General features: G+C 35.9%; 1 protein-coding gene across 11 annotated transcripts in view; it reads right to left on the bottom strand.

Annotated features, from left to right (window-relative positions):
• The window catches only part of ADGRL2 (adhesion G protein-coupled receptor L2), a 385,203-nt gene that overhangs the window by 270,036 nt on the left and 98,649 nt on the right, over positions 1-16,518 (bottom strand). The gene's annotated exons all lie outside the window — the stretch shown is intronic.

Here is a 16,518-nt window from a genome sequence, read left to right as displayed (position 1 = left end):
TTTTTCATCCCTTGGAACTGTAAAAATTTTTGAGGTGGTTAAAATGATTTTTTTTAAGTCTGCTTTGTTCTTGACTACAGTTGAGAGTTGTGATCTTACACTCACTAGATAAGAGTACTGCTGCCTCAGTTCAAGTCCAAGATAGGCAGTCTGATAATCCACAAACTCTGAGTAGCAGAGAGCTCCCAGAATTTAATTCCAGAGATCAGTGCATCCAGGCAAAATGGGCATATGAATCTCATCAAGGAAATAGTCACAGTTACTGTTGGTTATCAGTGCTACTGCAAGTTTAATTGTTCTCAAGGCGTTCAGAGTTTCTGTGTGGATGACTTCTAATAGCTGTTGCATCAGAATGAATAAACAGTCTTGGGCAAAGAGCAATGATCCCAGACAGACAGATATTGCTGAATAGTGCTCAAAGCAATCTGCATTGCACACCTACATCCATGGAGGGGTTTTAATTGTTTTATATTAAACACTATCAATAACCCCTTCTTTGAATTCAAACTTTGAATCTGCAGGCAATAAAGAGAGTATTTGAAATAACTGAAGTTTCTTTACTTGTTTCTTCACCAATCTGTCTACAGGTCTGATGTATTTAGCAAATAAGCCTGATGAGAGTGGCTAACCAAATTCACTATTTTTATAAATTAATTTGAGCTTAACTCTGATGTTTTACATGTGAGACCTGTTCTTATCATTGATATTAAAAAAAAAATGAGGCTCTGTGAGCCTGGCTGTTTACTGGCTCTGTTTTACTTTTTAACATCTACTGTAAAATTGTATGTTTTCTCTTAACCATGTGCACTCAGACAATATACAGTAGAAATCAAATAATGTCAAATGCATTATACTTACAGTTAACATTTTTTTTGGTCAATATCATGGCAGAATGTGAACAATTGATTTAACATTTGTAAAAAGGAGAAACAAAAGCAAACAGGAATTGCTGCTGTGAAACAGAACGTTAATTCCTATGAAGCACTCTTAAAAGAGTAAATTTGAAAGAAATACAAAATTCGGACTTTTAAAGAGTATTTTCATAAGCAAGCTCCCCTTCTGGTTGTGACAGTCTTTCAAAATCTCTCTGCATCTGGATATAAACCTGGGATAAAATCCCATTTAGCCTCAAATTTAAATGAATCCACTAAAGTAAGTTTAAAAGTAAAACTTGAATTTGATAATTTAGGATTTTAGAAACTGGTTTTAGCCTTCTTCTGGAAAGGTTTTAATTTAAGGATGGATGTGAAGGTCCATAAAAGGGGTTTTAAATAATTGATGGGTGTGGGACAGGTGATACCCAAGAGGATGTCACAGTCTGCTTGGGAATGAGTCAGTCCAGCCAAAGCTAAACAGATGATACAAACTCCACCTCAGTGACTAAGACTTGGTAAATTCTGCTACTGTTAAGGTTTCCATTGTAATTATATCTCCATACTGTTAAGGTTTCCATTGTAATTACATCTCCTCTTCAAATAAACAATGTGATGCTCATTTAAAATAAATTAACCTGTTATTTCATCTAATGCATTTGAAACTGGAGTACTCACTCTCCCCAAGTAAGAAATTGTTCCTGCTTTACTTGAGCAGTCTGTATTTCTTCAGTGATGGCAAAGAGGAAATACTCTGCCTGAAACATCCTGGCATTGTTTGTGCTGCTAAAGTGAAAGAAATGATAACCTAAAGAACAACTCCCTTTTTTTGCACCTATGAACAATTGAATGTACTGTTAGCTGCAATGCTATTGCTCCATTCCTCCCAGAGCAGCACTACTTAATGCCTCCTAACAATTACAAAAACAAGTAAGTCAGGATCATCCTGAACTGGATTGTGCTAACACACAGCTAAGGATAATTTTGGCCTTGATGAGTCTCTCGTTACTCAACACTTCATGTTGTTTTATTCATCCTGTTCCATTTCTTGCTTAATCTTACCTGGCGTTACTCTGACTCCTATAGGCTAACCTGGAGAGGAAAAAAACTATTTTTTGGTGTACTGAATGTGTTGTATATTAGTACTCATTCACATACTCTCTTTCACTAAGACTACTGCCCTCAACAGTTCTCCAAGGGTTTCTGTATTTCCAGCATCACTACTGTCTACATCCAAGGGCCATTAAATCTTCCACTGAAATTTGCTTTTAGCTACATCCTACTGCACAAACATACACTGCAAACGACCTTTGCTTAAAAGTGTACAGGACCCTTTATATATATCAGAGAACTATAGTTCTGCACACGATGTCTTTAATATTGGTACCTTTGGCCAGAAACTGAAAGTCATTTGTCCATAGTTTGAAGCTACTGGTCAGACAACACTGCCAAAACCCTTGAGTTCTGTTCAAATTGGGTTCAACTCCCATTTCCTATTACTGTGATTGATAAATCCTGCACAGCTAAAACACAGCTAAAGCATTAACTATTTCATGGGAAATGGTAGCTCAATTTCACATAACTTTCCTGCTTTCTATTTTTCCGGTTTTGTTGGTAGCTGTTAGTGTATGTGTGTGCATGCCCACACCTAATCTCTGCAATATTTCAGAAATTCTCTCCAATCCTCTGGTCTGCTCTAGTGAGTCTCTGTTAAGCCTCTGAAGGGCTCACGTGTGTTGTACTAACCTTGACATGTTACACAGTCTTAAGAAGTGGAAGGCAAAACACAAATCATCAAAACCATCAAAGGAATAGCTTTTTTTATTTTATAAAATTTGGAAAATATCAGTGGTAATTAAAAAGAAACTCAATCCTGCGTCCTCCCCCTCCCAAAAAAAAAACCCAAAACCCCAAACAAACAAACAAACAAAAACAAACCGAACCAAACCAAACCAAACAAAAACAAATCCCAAACAAAAACAACTCTACAAAATGTCTTGAAACAGGCAGGAACTTTTCCTTCTCTCACAAACCAAGAGAAGAAAATTCACCTTTGAAAGTCCTCTTAGTCAGCTTTTCATGGTTACCAGAAATTATAAACCATGGACTGTCTTGCAAACATATATACACAATTCTTTTCATAATGTCTGATTCAACACTCTGTCATCTGGAAAATCTCCCACTGACTTCAATGCACTTTTACCTAAGCAAGGTCTGAGTAAAGACTGCAGAATACAGTCCATAAGCTTTAAAAATACACTGTGTACCTCTGAGGAGGATAATCTTTCTCTCTTTATACACCCTGTGCCAAGTTGGACCTGGCACTGACAGGATTTTTGCTATTAGCAGACAATAGGGACTAGGTTAAAAATAGTGTAGCCATGAGAAAGCAATGATTCTGATTAAGTAAATTCCATTGAACTCTTTCTAGTAAGCATTATTCAGGTCATGAATGCTAATTTGTCCTGCAGGGGGCTGTGGGTAATTACCCAGAAAAACTATCAGCTTTATTGAGTTGCTACAAAATAGTATTGCTGAATGGAATGCTCTGTAAAGGGACACAACCTTGATATGTGCCTGTAGAACTGAACAGCCCTTTTCTGAAGAGATCATATAGTGGACCAAAATCATAGTAACTTTGCTTTGGATTAGGATACATTCTAGTCTACTTTTATGTTTCTCTTAAGTAAAATTAACATGCAAAATTATGCAGCACAGAAGTGCCACTATGACACCTAGAGCAAATTTAGCGTTCTGCATATTTAAAGTTGTGTAGAATCAGAACCATCTTAAAAAAATGAAGCAAATGTGGCACATTGGCTGCATGCCAGCAGTCACATAGAACTGCTGACATTAGTAAAATCTAGATAATTTAGTCCCATATGGGAATCCATACCACAATTATATTGTCCCTGTTCTGACACAGTCCTGATTTTGCACTTCTTTAAACCTAGCTTTTTATAATTTTAATTCCCTCCACCAATAAAGCAATTTGCATTCACACAGCCTTCTCTGCTAAGTGAGAGCGAAGAAGAAATCTGTTACATGACCTTGGTCTGTTTTGCAGTTGATTACAAGGAAACAAAGTCTTCAGCTAAACTGTTCTCTCATCTGTTTTTAATTGATGTAGAACATTGCACTCCAAACCGTAGCAGAGAACTAAACAAGGAGGACACCATGGTAGGTGACAATTCACTTTCAGTTAAAGAATGCAAGTGTGAAGCAAATTCTCATGGAAAATCATGGGAAGAGATGCAGCACACACACTGGAAGTATGTATATACCTGGGAAATACACAGCTTGCTGCTTGTCTTACTTCCTAAGGAACTACCAAGTGCCCCAATTGAATCTTCCAGTTCTTTAAGCATCAGCCTGAGTTACTGGGCTCAGAGGTTGCATGCTCAGGGTAGAATCAGTCCCTGTGTGTCCTCCAGCCCTTCTCTGGGATTTTGGGGCCTCTGGTCAGAACCACTGCTATGATCCTTCCTGCAGGTGCCCAAAGATCCACTGACTATTGCTAAAGTGACAGGGCCCTGCCAGAAGCATTAGAATGGGCAGGTATATACAAAGGAATGGCAAGAATGAAGAGAGGAGTACAACAAGATATTTAATGCAGTTGTACCAAAGTAAATGAAAATAACTTAATTTTTGTTCGGACTCAGTATAAATTTCCAGTCAGTAAGGACTACACCTGAGCACTATCATGCTCACTGCTGCACAGACAGCTGGAGTCCTCAGCTAAAGGATGTGCCAGCAGAGACTGACATTTCTACTCAGGTCCTCTCTCATGGCAACTGGGATCTGCTCCATTTTAATTGGATAAGTCTATGGTAATTAACACCCATTGATGATATGGCCCTTATCCTAAAAATTTAGTGGAAAAATTAGTTCCAAATAAATAGTTCTTCTAAAGCACTCCAGGTAGAAATGATGCAAATCAGATTTTATTTGTTATTACATCTGACATTTTTAGGTACAGTGACAGTACCAAAGAAAAAAAAAAAAAAAAAAAAAAAGCATGTGACGAGTATAATGAAATTAAAATTTAATATAAGGAACATAAAAATTATCCTCATGACTCTTCTTAACTTCTGGAAGTGCTGGACACAAAACTTCTTAAAAATGTAAAGCTGCGGCAGATAGAAGAAACATTTTTTTTTTTAAATTTCAGTAACAATGGAGAAACCAGCAGGAAAATTTGCTTATTATTTTAATAAATGATCTGACACTCTATTCTTTTATTTCAATTTCTCTTGTTTTCTCTCACTTTGCACTTTCCAACTGCTATTTTTTTTCATACAGTCTCCAAATAAATTAATTTCCTTTACTCAACAAAAGATTAACATTCTCACAGAACCAGCACTGCTGAGATTGGCTACTGTAATTTGTTTGAAGGATTGATTTCATGTTCAAAATATTGGAACAGCAATGTTTGTCATTAAAATAAAATATTGTGCATAAGTTTGAGTTGGACATGATATTAATTAATAATGTTTTTCAGTGCTTCACTCTCCATAAAAGGTATGAGGTTTGAATAAAATATCAAAATGTAACCCTACACATTTTGCTGAAAAATGCTCAGTTTTGTAATAAGTGTTTCAATGTGTCTGTAGAAGTTTGCTATTCTACATTTTTACATTCGATTTTAAAATAAATTTTATTATTTATTTTATTACTTATTTTGAAAGTTTTCCTGCCTTTTTTTGGCAAAGAATAAAAAAATTGTTTCATCTTCACAACTAATTGTTTTATAAGTGTCCTGAATAAACTCACCAGTCATGAACAAAGACAAATAAAATAATAGTGAAGCTAAATTTTTCTAATGTATTAAAAAGAAAATAATTTTTTTCATTCTTTTAGCACCTTGACAATAACAGAATTGAAAAACAAAACTCCATCTCAATCTATTGTGATTACTGGCAAATCTCGTTCTCAGTGTCACTAAAACCCATAAGGAATCATAACAATTTACTGTATTGTATTTTTTTTTAATGCATAAGATCAAAACTGCACAAACACCCCAGATTTTTATTCTTTAAAATATCATACTGTTTCTTATTGTAGTTCTTTCAAAAGAAAATTAACACAATATATATTAATGAAAAATACCAGCTATGAGGAGTGTAGACAAATATGCTTACAACATTAGTTAGTCCCCCAGTTTCCAAAAAGTTTTCCAATAGACTTTGTGCTTACTCCACTTACATGTGAAATACACTTTCCCCTGTTTCCAGCTGACAGATAGATGCTCCTAAATACAATTATCATTGTGTATTTTGTCTTCACAGTAATATTAATTTCCCAAACAAAGATAATACTGCCAGACTATGTAAGATTAATTTTACTGTTAAGTTATTAGTCACTACTTTGTGCTCATTCTAAAAAATGGCAGGAAGCATTCATCTGAGTGTATCACATGGGATTGTTGTTCATCTTAAGGAAAGGTTAAAAGAAGTTTTTTTATTTCCATGGGGAAATTAACATAAAGAAAATATAAACACACTTACAGCAACCCCAACAAACTATAAAAATGTGGGTTTTAATTCAGGCTGTGAACAACTGAGAGCCATTTCTCATCACTCCTGAATGTGCTGTGTTGTAGAAAGAGTAACAAGGATTAAAAAGGCCATCCTATGCATGTGTTTTGCTAAATCCCTGCATGCCATTCTAGGGTGACTGTACTGTCTGAACAAGTTCTTTCTGTTTGCCTGTAAGAAATAGCTGGCTCAAACAATTCATCTGATCACTGAGGCTCAGCAGAGAGTGTGCCAGCCCAACTATATGCAGTCTAATACTCTTCTCATGAATGACAGTTTAAAAAGGACTTTTTTGCTTGAATGGTCCTCCATAGGATGTGGAAATAGGCTCAGCTAGGGAAGGGAAGTAGGGAGGGTAGGAAACCAGAACCAAACATCACTGTTTAAGTCCTGCTGGCTACCTTGTCTTTTACTCCAGTGCAAGCAGACAGATTTACAGTAAATTAATATGAACTCACCTGTCAAAAAGCTCTTTATTCTGCATCTGTTGCAAAGCAGTTATCTTAAAAGGGTATGAGGTCAATGAAATTGCACAATGACAATAGGACAGTGAAAGAAATGCACTGGGGGAATCCTTGCTTCCTCTTGTGAACAGTCATTTCTCATGTGTTCAGATGTTTTGAAAAATTAAGATGTGGAAATGTCAGAATTGATCTGCTAAATCAAGCTACCAAAACATAGCTTGGATAATAATTATTCTACTAAGGCAGAGAAGGAAAAAGTGGCATTTTACCATTACTATTGCAGAAACTGTAGCAGGACAGTAACTCCACGCTACAGGCACAATAATCATACTGTACACATATATATTGGTCTGACTGCATTGAATACATCACAAACCCATGTTAAGTTTACTAAGCACAATCATTACGTTTCAGTATGTTCAGGAGACTCAAGTTATTCACATCAAGCTCTGAAACTAATTGCAAACTAATTCAGTTTGATATTTCACCTTGCAGAGATTATGTGAGTAACAGCCATACAAAATAAACTAGGCAATGCTGTTTTCCATATGCCAGTTGAAATGAACATTATCTCACTAAGAGGTGCCCTGTTCTCCTCTGGCAGTGAACTCACTGCTTGGCTGCAGAGATACTTATCTACAAAAGTGAAAGTTTTACAAGTCTTCCAACCAACTGGCCTCTAACCTATCTTTCTTTGAAAAGACAGAGTAAGCCTTAGAATTGTGAAGTTTATACACAGAAAGCAGCTTTCAAAGTATTTACAGGCCATGTACAAAGCAGGCAGCTGTAATGTGAATTCTCCATTACTATCCCACTGAATACATTTCTGCTTTCCCACTGGAATCTCTCCTTGGTGACAAATGACTCATTCTTCATGCTTACTCAGTTCTGACCTCACCTGAACACATAATTTCCACCAAATACTGCAAAGCTTTCCTAGTTTTGTGATGTGGTCAAATTTCAGACAGCTCAAATGTCTTCACTTAAAAGAAGAAGTGATGATGTTCCAGAGACCTCAAAGGCAAGATCCAGCAAGACATCCTGCCCTTGGTGTAAGTATATTGTGATTTGCCCATTCTGTGAATTATGCTACATCATGTGTGCCTGTTTTTACAGTCTGACAATTGTGCAAGGTGATCCGGATATTATTTCATGACATTTTTGTGAGTTTTTTTCTTCAGTTTATAGTGGATGTTTTGGTTGTTTTTTTTTTCCAGCCTGTCTAGTGCCGAAATTTCTATTCCAGGTTTCCCGTAGATATAAAAGATACACATGTGCATAATATTACTTATTCTTACCCTGTCAGCATCAATAAGGCATACTGTACCTGGCCTTTCCAGACACACAGAGAATAGTAATTACCTACAAACATTTGCTAACGGAATTTCCATAGCATTTTATTACTCTTCCCTTCTACAGTCAGATTGCCATCTCCGGACATGTATGAGACTTAGGTTTGGGGAAGAGTTATTATAGTAGCTCAGGGCTTAAAAGACTTATGGAAAAAATCAAGGCAGTCTCTGGATGTGATAGCTGACAAGAAGGTTCGTGTTATCATTACACAATATCTTAGGACTCCCACAGTCCTCAGGTTATGGAAGATGAGCTTCCTGTGGGCTATTTGTTGGAAGATCTCAAGATCTCATTGCCACTGTTATTAGATATTTCATTAAAATTAGAGTATCCCACTTTTTTTTTCTTTTTTTTTTTCCCTTTGGTGATTGATAGTGCTTAAAGAGTAGAAATCTCAGTTTCTCCATGTGTGTGATCTGCCAACAATCACACGAGCCCACTCTAGATGATCTGGTCACTGTAGGAACCTCAGGAGGTTGCTGGGTCCAGATGGCTCAGTTTATCACAGCACACTACTGAGTCTCTTAAAGGAGCTGGAAACCATCTGGGCAGATTTAAAGCCAAAAGGAAATATGCTGGATCCTATGGAAACAGGTCTCTTGCATACTGCCCTCACAGTCTTTGTCACCTACCTGTTCTTCTAACTGAGGCACAGGCAAGAAACTTCACAGGAGGTGCAATAAAACCTCAGTGAAATAAGTGCCCAATACAGTTCCTCTTGTTATTTCAATGCTTCTCTTTCTATTAATCACTTCTGATGACTGATTAAGGGAGAACACAGCAAACGAACATAAGTGGGACTAGTCTCTTTCCCTGTCATGGAGTCCAGAACATTTCCAACTTTGTGGAAGCACAGTAAGAGTAAGTAGTTGATGTTTTCTTGGGTGTATGTATACATACACATCTACTTACAAATCAAAGACAACGAGAATACTAAATTAACATCATCCTTTCCTGTTTAATTTTTGCAGCATGTTGGCTACTTCCTCAAAAATTCTAGAGCCTGGACAGCTGCATTTTCTCCAGCACAACCAGAAAGCCTACTGAGGCAATCTTACCTGTGCTAGAATCACAAGCAGCACGGTTTAAATACACATGCAAGCGGCTTCAAAATTTTGTCAATCACTTTATATATCTTAAAACTCTACCTTCTCATAATTTACAGAGCTAGGCGGTATGTGATCAATCATTCTAACATGTAATTTTGTTCACCATTGTACAAAATGCACAGCACGGGCCCATGTGATGGTGCATGTGAATCACAGCATTTACACTGCCTAGGGCACATGAACACCAAGGAGCAGTCTAGGCCCAGCTGATTAAGCTGTAGTGCAAAACAACACATCAGTACTCAGTAGTCAGAGGTATGACAGCCAACAGTGGTGTACTAGACCAAGGAGGAATTTACTTCTTTAATACATGTCATGTTTTCTCCTGTGTTTCCCTTTACAGAGTTTGCTGCAGTTTTATGTGTTATGTCCCTCCACAATTAGAGAGTAACAAACTGTCTTTATTAGCCTGTACATTTGGTATAGTGCAATAAATCACTGAAAGTGCAGGTGAGCATATAGTGGTTTAAAGAGTCAAGAAAAACAAAAAAACTTCATGTATCTGCTGAAAGCGATTTTAGAGCTGAAGCACAGCAAGACAAAATACTACACTTTTTAATCCTGCCTATTCTATTGCTTGTTTCTAGTCATTATTGTTTTGTTTATTGACAGGAAAGTCACAGTTTATAAAGCTTAGCTCAGAGCAAGTATTTAAATTTTTTTTTTTTAATTTCTCAAGCATACTAATATGGACCCAAACTATTTTTTGTACCTGCTTTTCTTTCAAAACTGGAATTTGTGGCCTTATTCCAGATGACTAAAGTATTGGTTATAGAGAATTTGTAGAAAAATGTGTGTTTGTTTATGAAGCAAACACGTGTAAGATTGATGAAATTATTAATGTCACAGTGTTAACTTTCTTCTCATAAATACAGTTTAACAGTGCTGACATTGCAATTACAGTCAAATGTTCCGGCTCTTTGCTTATTTGCTCAATCTGTCAGTCCACCATGGGGGGAGACAAATTGTGGTGAGCATTTGACAAAGCACAAAAGAGATATAAGACTATTGTGATTAAATCTTGGTGAAAGATTAAATGACTCTGAATACTTTTCAGATTTTTCAGAGATGACATTTTTAACCAATACTCCTAAAATATTCTGCTCACCATGGGTTTAAAAACATTTAGGATAAAAATAGTGTGTGTAGCTCACAGACTAATTGTTGCTGTGTTTCAGAACCAACAGATTAATAGCTGCATTCATATTATGTATCTCAGTGATGTGAAAAATGTATTTTCCTGGATCAAAACCCATATGTAACTCATCCATATTCAGACATCTGACCCCAAATGAATGACTCCTCTGACAAAACTTTCTCTTTGACATTAGAGCAAAAACACCACAGAGTTGACTCTACATTGTGAAGAAAAGACAGTATTAAACAAATTTCAACTTCAGTCATGCATGTAAGAGGACTATAGCTCAGGCAAATTTTGAATATACTAAGCCCATACGTTTCAGAGTCAGTCAATTATTAAAACACAGAGTTGTAATGTTCGTGACTTTAAATGTGTGCTGAGACTTCTACAGACTTCAGCTGTGCAGGAGTAGGTCCTTATAGATTTTGGCACATAATCATAGAAACAAATTATGTGAAACATGTGAGCTAAAACTACTTGTTTACATTCCTACGGATGATTCAAAATCTTGATTTCTCAATACAAAAGCATACAAGAAATGGAAGACAAATAGCTCCTTGCTTTTACTGGGAATCCATTTAACTCTGGCATTAAAGTTGCTAAAGATAGTAAAATGGGTATTTACCTAGCACATATTTTATCCATATACTGGACTATAAAAAAAAATCGATCTACTTGTAGTCACAGTATCAGAAGAAAAAACATGTAAAATGTAATGTTTCTTAATCAAGGAATTGTAAGTGATGACACCAAGTGCAGGAGCATTAAGAAAATGAAGTCTCCATTTCTAGATTATATTCTGCATTTATAATGCAAAACACATACTTAAATCTGTTCATCTAGACTGGTTTTATATCACATGAGGATTTAGTCCTAAACTTCCCATTTACTAAGACTTTCCTTCTTTTTTTTTTTTTTGGGTTTGTTTTTTTTTTTGGGGTTTTTTTTGTTGGTTTTGTTTTGTTTTTGTTTTGTTTTTGTTTTTTGTTTTTCAAACTGATATTTTTGTAAAAGGCCCAAATAGACAGGTTGGGTCTTTCATTTACAATTGATGAGACATATATTGAAAGTGAAACACATAAATGACACATTTCAGAAATCTCCAACAGATGTATATTTACCTTCTGAGTGAATGAGAGTATTGTATTTGCTTTTTCTTTCATTAGATCTGAAGGCTGAAAACAGTCTCATATGCTCACAATGAAAACATTTTGATTTATGATTTGCCAGATTTCAGTGATGACTTCTTTCAAAAGAGAGAAGAATCCTCTGTATGAGTTGCAGAAAATATTTAGATAGCACAGAACAAAAACAAAACCTGCAAAAATGTAATTTTCAAAGTTTACAGAAATAAATTAAATTGAAAAAAAACTAGAAGCTATTTTGTTAATATTCTGCTTTTACATGCACCATAGGTATCTACTAAATGATAGGAAATTGTGAACAGGGAAAAACCTAGAAACTGAAGACTTTTTTGTTGCCATTATTCTGTTTAGATAAATTGAAATAACAACTATCTGCCCCCAAAACTGTTATTGCTTGTAACTGCCTATGCATTCCTTTCAATATGGCTTAAAAAACAATTATTATGAAAAAGGTAGATAATTATATACTTTTCAAACATGATAAATGAACAAGGAAGTAGTGATTTTTAAGTCCACCTTCCAGTAATACTTAAAATACATTTGAGTTGAGCAGAGCAAGCAATCTCAATCAAAGTCAATGTGTCTGGCAGAGCTGTGTGTAAAATGACAACCCTACAGAAGATCCTGTAAATTTACTGCCCAATCCTGACCTTAATACGTTCAGTAGTAAAACTCCTGCTGACAGCAGTAAGAGCAGAATCAGGCCCCTACAGCTTAGATTTCTAAGGTTTTCTCCCCCTTCCTTCCCCCTCCTTCTACAACAGCTTGAATTCCTGTATTCTGATTAAGATAGATGGAGTATTTGCATCCTATCCATATTCATAATCCTCCTTTTCAGTGTCAACCCAAAACACCGCATTTGTTGCCCAGGCAGACACATGCAATGTCTTCAGAAGGTTTTGCATAGATGGATAAGGACACATCCCTTTTCAAATTTTGCAGAATAGGTGGCCACTAGGTGAATTCATGCTGTTAAAGTGCTAAAAGACCAGAACAAAAAAACATGTCTTTTGTGTGTGACAGAAACTGTAATTAATGATTTCTCCCTTTTTTGCTAAAGAGAAAAGGGAGATGTGCTGTTGACAGGCATTTTATTAATGGTTTCTACCATCTTAGTATACATAAAAGGCATTATTGGCTGCAGAGCTAGTTTAAAAGATTTTTAGCTTTTTTTGGAAATGTTGGAGATGTTTCATGGATGAAAAATGAAGGCAATCTGTCCACTGCCTTTGAAAGTTTGGGCTTCAATAATAAAATTGAAACTATTGTGACAGTTTCCATTGAATCCTTTAACCATTTGCCTCCTGCTGGCACAATCAATGATGGCATCTGCAGGAACATGGTCACCCTTACCTAGTTTCTCTCTTATTTCAGCAACAAAACCTGTCAATAACACATCTCATGGCTGCTTTTCTAAGGAGATTTATCAACCATCTAGGTGATGGCACTTATTTTAGTGACTGTTGGTCTGTTGTTTTATTTGGAACCAATAGGAGATACACATTCAGCCTGGTACACAAGAAATTAGACATGCATTTTCCAGTTTCAACAATGGCAGCTGACTGCCTAATCCAGAGGCCAGAGCAGTGATGATTTAGACTTCGCCTCTCGATGAAATTAAAGTGAATGAGAATAACACAATGTAACATTACTTTCTTAACTATATTAAGTAGAAGAATGTGACAATCCTGCACACGATTCTTGAATTTGCTCTCATTTTGAAATATGCCAAGCGAAAATCCTAATTCCGTATAAATGAAAGGCGTCAGCTTGACTGTTCTGATAGCGCTATGCTCATTTACACTGGCTAATGGGCTTCCCATTGCTTATGGACAGACAAGAAAACACCCATTTATCTAGGTTAGTGCTCCTTCTGCAACACTTTGAGAAAATGTTTTGCTTTGCCACTGATTTGTGAACAACTTAATAACTTGTGTGAAGCAACAAGAAAGCAGACATTTACCACATGCGTTCACAATAATGCAATCAGAAAACATGTCGGGGAAGGGATTTACAGCAGTTTGCACACGCTCTCCAGACAACCAAGCAGGAAAAGGTTATCGCTGTATTTTATTGAAGGGTGTCTGGTACCTTCATTTTAAGCACAGGACACTTTTGAGACTACTCAGCTCAGCATCACAACTGGCCTCGGTGTTAAGCATAGCTGTATTGCTAGGTTAATAAAATATCCATCTCCTCTGTAAGCAAATGTGCGATTCTTTTAGTTCAGTTTTCCTAACTTCATTTCTAAATGTCTTGGAAAAATCTATGGTTTGGGAGGCAGCTGGAAATGCACTATTTGCACACTGATCTATACTAGCAACCATTCATTTTCTCTGGGAATTTTCATGTAAGCTCCCTTATTGGGAATATGCTAATGGCAACCGCCATGATTACTGATTTTCTTTGAATCATTATTCCTCTGTGGGCAAAGCAATCAGAAAGGGAGAACAGGAGATTTACTTCTTGCTTGTGTGCCTTCTTCAACCATCTGCTCTATCCTGATTCATTTGAATAAGATCTGCAGTTTTAGATTCTTTACTCTGGCATTCTGAAGCATTTTAAAGCTTAAAAGGAGTTAATAGTTATCTATCAGTGTCACAAACGTGGTACTGTGATGCATTCTAAGAGCAAGTTTGCCTTCCAATGGTTTACAGGGCCAGATTAATTTTATTAAAGTAAAAAATTACAATGTTCTTTAACAGCTTCATTATTTCAGACAAGTCTTTTGTGAGCACATTTATTATCTGGAGCGTGGAGTATAAAAGCTGAAAGAAAGAGAACTAATTTATAAAGCAAGAACATTTTAAAAATGGAAATTGTTAATCTACTCCACCCCATACATGGAAAAAATAGAAGGCAAAATTGTGATCAATTTAATGAAAATACAACCTTGTAAAACGCACTGCAGTTACTGAATTCTTGTACCTGTTATTTTACCTGGGTGAATTTCTGAAGTACATTTACACAAGGTCATTTTGATTTTAACAAAGGTGCTATTTAGCTGCATCAAAATTCAATTGAATTTTTCTCTCAAATAAGTACTGGCTTCATATAACCAGCTTCCCATGCACAGTGATAAAGATGTGCAAGCTTTCTTTTTTTTTTTTTTTTTGTTTGATGACAGTTTTCTTATAGAAATATGTATCTGTATCTATATATATACACACACACAGACACACACACATATATATACCAGCTTAAAAACCCTAGCACTGCTAATTGCCAAAAGACCATTTTGTACAACAGAAATGGAAAATAAGCAAGAAGACATCACAGCAAGACAGAACTAAGCACAGATAAATGATAGGAGAGGCAGCATTCAGAGAACTGTAGTGAATACTCAAGTGCAGTCTTTTCACAAGCAAGCAACCTTTGAAATGTTAAGAAAAACTAGTGTTTGGGAACCAAAAGCATTTTTACTATTCTTATTTCAGAAATACTGTTATGATTAACACAAGAAGAGTCTCTCTGATCAGTCTGGTAAATTATTTCATAATGCCTATTAAAAAAGAGGCCCTTCTACAAAACTAGAGTCTTTAGACTTGCATGCAGTACACAACGATCTTCAAACCACAAGAAGACCCATTTTGCTAGTTTTGGAACTAGAAACCTAAACTAATGCAGAATTATTAAAACAGAACAGTTAGTTTCTTTGGTGAGGCCATAGACATTAAAATCTCTATCTAGATTTTCTTTTTTTTTAATATCTTTTTCTGGCAGCCCCAGTTGGTTAGAATTCTGATTTCTCCTTATCTTTTTTAAAATAGAAAGGCAATACAAAAGATTGAAATGGCAGTGCCCTCCCAGCTAGAATTAGTTATGGGGAGCCACTTTCTATCAACTAATTTCAGGTCCTTTCAGAGCTCTCAGAGCTGCAACTTGTGTAAAGAAAGAGAAGTTTTTTAAGAAAGGGTTTGCCTGTTCTCATTCAAAGAAAGTGAACTTAAAAATGCACTTTGTGCTTCCTTTTAATTAGAGATTCAACTAAACTAAACCATAAATTACAGAACTCTCTGTATTTGTGACGTGGTTATTCTAAAGATAAGAAACAAGGACTACACTTTCTTTTGGCTTAAAGATACATCAATTTTTGGAATTCCTTATCCCATAGCTCGCTAGAGGACTGGAAATCCAGATTTATTTTTACGGTGTTTTTCCAATGCCAATGTGTTTCCATGAATTTCAAGGATTGGTCTCAACCTTATTTTTACTTTGATGTATTCTACTAAGCGAGCAGTTCTGAGAAAGATGAATTAAAATGTACTATCTTAATAATTCATAAGGCAAAATTTTTAACACCAAATTAAAGATAGGCAAGTAGCCAATGAAATATAGAGAAGAAATCACAGAAACATGAAAATTATATATCTTTATAACCACACAAGCACTTCAATATTTTGCTGTCCACGCATACTACACATTAAAACACTCAGTGCAATATTAAATCCTTTTAATTGAGAAACATTTTGTCTTCCTTACATTTGTATTTCTCTTTCTTCCTAATGAAACCGTTCTTATTGCTACACCTTTGTGCAATGCAGCTTGCTTATTTCATGGTTAAAGCCACTTACCACATGAAGCTCTGGCTCTAAGTACACAGCCTCACAATGCAGTAGGAATATTTTAATCTCCTCCTCATTGTATCTCTGTGGTCTTAAACATTTTTAGGTTCTTTTTCTACAACCAAAAAACCCCAGCAACCTCATTACCTATCCAAGGCAGGAGTTCCTGAAAAATCGAGCATCAAATGCTAGCCCCTCTGTAAAAGCTGGGGGAAAGCAAGAGAGGCAATATGTTTATTCCTGACAGAGAATTGAAGAATATCTCTGACTGCAAGGTAGAGTAATAATGCCAGTTAATAAATCCAACTGCTCCCATATTAACAGCCAGCAAA

This window comes from Taeniopygia guttata, chromosome 8 (assembly GCF_048771995.1).
Source record: "Taeniopygia guttata chromosome 8, bTaeGut7.mat, whole genome shotgun sequence".
Lineage (NCBI taxonomy): Eukaryota > Metazoa > Chordata > Aves > Passeriformes > Estrildidae > Taeniopygia > Taeniopygia guttata.
This window is presented reverse-complemented; position numbering and strand designations above follow the sequence as displayed.